This window comes from Solanum stenotomum, chromosome 1 (assembly GCF_019186545.1).
Source record: "Solanum stenotomum isolate F172 chromosome 1, ASM1918654v1, whole genome shotgun sequence".
NCBI classification, from domain to species: domain Eukaryota; kingdom Viridiplantae; phylum Streptophyta; class Magnoliopsida; order Solanales; family Solanaceae; genus Solanum; species Solanum stenotomum.
In genome coordinates, this window is record NC_064282.1 from 62640424 (window position 1) to 62645474 (window position 5051).

The window sequence follows — 5051 nt, forward strand, 5'->3', positions numbered from 1 at the left end:
CATATTCCCTGTGTGTAGCCTGTAACAGTTGCAAGTGTTGTCGTTGATGTTGATGATGTTGTTGAAAGGGTCGAACATGAGTTGGGCAAGGAGACAGATTAGGAGGATTCAAGGAGTGAGGAGTATAGGATTGCAGATACTTTGACTTAGATGCAGGAGACCAAAAAGGTCATTCTTCAGGTAGCCCTAGAGTGGTCCCTACGGGAAACTTCAGCTGTAGATCGAAGTGAAGTCCCTTCAGAGTCCACCATTTCTCCAACTGTTGAGACGAGCTTTGAAGCCCTAGTTGACTCTTCCCTTCTACCTCTAGTGAATCCCATTATCGGGTATTGATGCCCCTCTTGAGGGTTCCCCATCTGAGACTCCGAATGAGAGTGCTCCACAGGCATAGCCTGTTAGGGGACCCCTTTTATCTCTACGTCCCATACTCTCTTTATTATCATATTTTAGGACACTACATTATATTTGTTGGGGGTGAGGGCCTTCATGACAATATTCCCCTTTTTAATTATATTTTATTATTTTGAGTTTTAGAAGATTGTATTAATGTACTTTGTTTATATTATAGTGCTTCTTTTTGTTGAGTGCGTCTCTTATATCAATTTTGTTCTCTCTTGAAGTTTTTGCTTTCTTGAATTTTGTAAACCCCCATGAGTTTGAAAAATCATAAAAAGCTTCAATTTTTCATTGATAGTGATTTAACGATCGATTGTGTTCAATATTGATGTCTTGAATAGTACTCATGATGAGCATGATGTAAAAGTTTGTGTTGCAATAATGAAATTGATGTGGTTGCACTTTTGAGTGATCTCTTTGAATCTTTTGTTGACTAGTTGTGTTTTGATATGACCCTTGCAATGAACATCGCACGTATGCTTATGATGTCTTCGCGATGTGCTAAATGAGTGTATTTAAAAGTGCCATGTGTGGTGCGGTATTACTTTACAGCATGTGTGTGGAGTCTTTGAATTTGTCTTGTTAGTCCAATTAATTTAATCTTTGTGAATGTGAGGTGTGATCTTGGGAAACAATTCAAATAAGGAACCCAAATGTCCATAATCTTTTGTGACTATCTTATGAGGGTGTGCATCCATTTTGGCACTAATTGATCATAATCCATTTGTTGGCAAAACCAAAAGAAAGCCTCTTGAACCAAATTGTTCCTACCTTCCCACCTAAAATCCTCTTTGAAGCATTGTTATATTTGAATTTCAAACTTAGGCCAAATCCTAAATTGGGGGCGTGGAAAGGCAGGAGGAATGAAAGCCAAGTAAAGGGCAAAGAAAGATGAAGTGAAACTCAACTTTGAAGTTTGTTGCAAAATGTGTGTCATTGTGATGAAAATGCTTTTGAAAAATGAAAATGAAAAAAAAGTGAATGAAATAAAGGGGATTCCAAAGAATTTGAGTGAAAAGTCAAAGTTTAAGTTCTCAAATGAAAAAGAATGAAAGAACTTGAGAAGAGGTGAAGATGATTGCGATAATTATTTGAAAAGGTAAATTCACCAAGCCAAATTGACCATACCTAAACCTTTGCCCCATTACAAGCCTAAAAGACCCTTGAGATCTTGCATGAACTAGGTTATGTGATGATTGGAAAATATAGTTAAACCTATGGGAAAAAGCTTGCATGTGTTTCTCTTTTTAGAGTGTGAGAGTTTCATTGATTCCTTATATCTTTGTTGATTTTCTTTGTGAGAGCATGGAATTGTTCTAAATGTCAGGGGACTTATATGCATTTATTGAAAAATGTTCTTGCATTAGAAAAGAAGCTAAAGTTAGCTTGAGCTTGTGTTGAAACCGGCTTGTCATCATTTGAAGCTTTTTTATCATGATTGAGTGTAGCATGTTGTTGAGAGTAGTCTTGTTGTGGAACTTGCATGTAACCTCTCTTTGAGTACTGATTGTAGACACCCTTATTGAGATAATTGTGTTCTTGATTTACTTGAGGACAAGCAAAAATTTAAGTTGGGGGTATTGATGAGTGGTAGATTTGCACTCATTTGAGGTTTATTTAGCTCAATAATTAGTGTCCTCAATGCCTAATTTGTCCTATTATGATAAAATGTTGATGATTTTCAGTTATGAAGGAAAATGGATAAGGCAAGGATTGATATTTGAAAGAATGGCCAAAATGCAAAAAGAAGTTCAAACTATACATTGTTGATCGCCTAACAATAAAGGCGGATCACCAAGTGAGGATGAGCTCGCACAAAATGACAATGCATAAAACTTGTGTCCATCAAATTAGGTTGGCGAACCTCCATTAACGATGGTGATGCACCAAATGAGAAAGGGGGCCTTGTTGAACATCACCAAAAATGATAGTGTAAAATGAAAATATGAAATGCTCGAAAAGCAAACCAAGGTGGTACTAGGTGATTCACCAAATGTGAAAGGCTGACTCAATCGAATTTGTTGACTGGGGTTCAAACACCTGAAGCCTAGAGCATGGAAAGGCGAGCTGAAGAGCGAAAGGTGATGCGCCGAACTAGCTCACCTAATGTCATCGAATGACACATTGGATTTTGGGCCAAATTTTGGAAAATTATAAATTACCCAAAGGAGAGAGAAATTAGAGAGTCAAAGAAGGGAGTCGGAAAAAAAAGTTCTGAAATTGAGTTTTGTGAGAATACTTGACCCTTGTGAAGAACACTTTTTAGCTTTTGGGTTTTATAACTTTCCTCTTGAATTGGATAAATTAAAGTTCAACCCAAAGTGGGTTTACTTGTAATTTTCTTAATTTCATGTTACCCGTGGTTGCTTTCATGAAAGGTATATTTTCCTTGCTTTTTGTAATGGGTAGTTAAAATCCCAAGATATAGAGGTCCAGTTAGGGGTTGGGTGTTGATTTAATGTAGAAGGTATTGTTTGATTCTTTGTTTTGTTGTTGTTCATACATGAATTTGGGCTACTTAGCACAGTGTTTTGGACGGGAAAGGTGACAAAAGGTGACAATGTCCTGCCTTGCCACAAGGTGAGGCGCTCGCCTTTTTGAATTGAGGTGCCAATTAATACCCAAAATTTAAAATTTTAATTGCAAATATAAATATCCAAAATCTTAATAGAAATAACATATATTAGCAAATATTTCAATTCAAAAACTAATGATAGATACTAAATGTTTAGAACTTGATTGACTCAATAATTCATAAGACAATTGACAAGCAATACTAGAACTTTAATAGTCTATTCTTCTTCAAGATTATCCAAATCTTGAAGATCAACATCCTCTTCATCATGATTATATTGCTCCTCATCTTCTTCCTCCTTAGATTCTTCATCAATTAGTGTCTGAGTCCTACTCGAACTTGAAGATGTAGTTTATATTCCCTTGCCTTTGTCAAGTGCTCTTGATCTTGAAGAAATTCCCCTAAGATGATAGATACTGCCATCAGCTCCAATTGTCGTAGTAACACTACCCCAAGTAAGATCACCTTCCTAATATAGTAGGTCTTCATCTTCGGGGCATCCAACTAACCATTCATTTGACTCATCAATATTATCCAAGAGAATTGGATCAATGGTATCACGAGCATCATAATGATGTTTGAATGTTCAATTGTACCTAGTGTACACTAGACCATTGAGACGAAATAGTGCAAGCCTATATCTCTTTTTGGAATGAATTTGTGCATAAGTTATAGATATTAACTAATAGATACTAATAATAATATAATATGGAAATTAGGATATTAAATACTCTTCTTACGTATTCAAACGCACTCCAATTTCGCTCACATCCGGATGAGCTACAAGTTAGGCTTAATACTTTCATGGCAAACTTTTACAAGTTTGGTGTTTGAATACCAAATAGTAACCACCATTCAACTATAAAAAAAAATAAAGGTTAATGAGTATAAATCAGTCAAATAATTTAAGTAAAGCTATAGTTTAAAGTATAAACTATAAAGAGCTAAATCAACTTAGTTACCCGGTGACCTTGTGTCTTTTGGTCTTTGAGTCTTACCACAACAAAATAGTCCATCCGCCATTTTGTACTTAGGAAGCTCAGCGACTAGTCAATATTTTATTGCTATATTGGGGTTCATCTTCTAAACATATGCATGATAATCCGTCCACAGACTAGCTAGTAAGTTCCATCGTTATGAGCTTTATAAAACAATCATGGGTTCAAAATATGGCCTGCAGCATGCAAAGGCCGATGGAGTTGTCCTGAGCACCTTGCATCAATAATACTAAACACTTTTTCATATTGCTTCTTAACTCCACCAAAACTCCACTTAATATTTTTTTTTGTGGATCTATCCATTGCTTCATAAATATAGCCTATTAGTGGTTTTTTCTCCCCATCCACCAAACGAAGCATTCTTGTCAAAGGACCACAAGTTGTAAGTGCCCGAACAACATCACTCCAAAAGTGGGCAGAAAAAAAAAGTTGGCAACTTCTTTCCTCAAAGTTTCCTTTGAAAATTTATTTGAAGTCCATTCGGTTGACAGGACTAGAATTCTCAAGTTTTTCTTTTGTTTGTACATAGCTCTCAAAGTTAAGAAGGCCGTTGCAAATCTTGTCTTGGCCGATTTGACCACATTTCTTTGATTGGTGAATTTTCTCATCAAGTTCAATAAGAATGGCCTTTGACTAATGTAAGAATGGATTTTGATTGCCATAATAAAAGTTGTTAAAGTAATATTATAGTAATACGTAGCTAATGAGAATTAAATATTGATTATAAAGAAAGTTATAGAATAGGAGAGTGATATTACCTGAAGCATATGGATTAATCTTGAATATGTAACCAAATATCAAGTTGACGCAATGAGCAGCACAGGGAGTCTAATAAATGTGTGGGTACGCACCCATCACATGTTTCCCACTTCAACATTCTCACTATAGTTATCGCTGACAATTTGTACAATATTTTCCGATCCAATTCTTTCAATAGTGTTTTCAAACAAGTTGTACATTTTTGTAGAATCAAAAGATTCATTGCTAACATCAACAGAACCAAGAATTACATTACCGATTGGAGAATTCACCAAAAATATTGATGATCATTTTGCCATTTGTGCCATCCATTTGTCCATCAT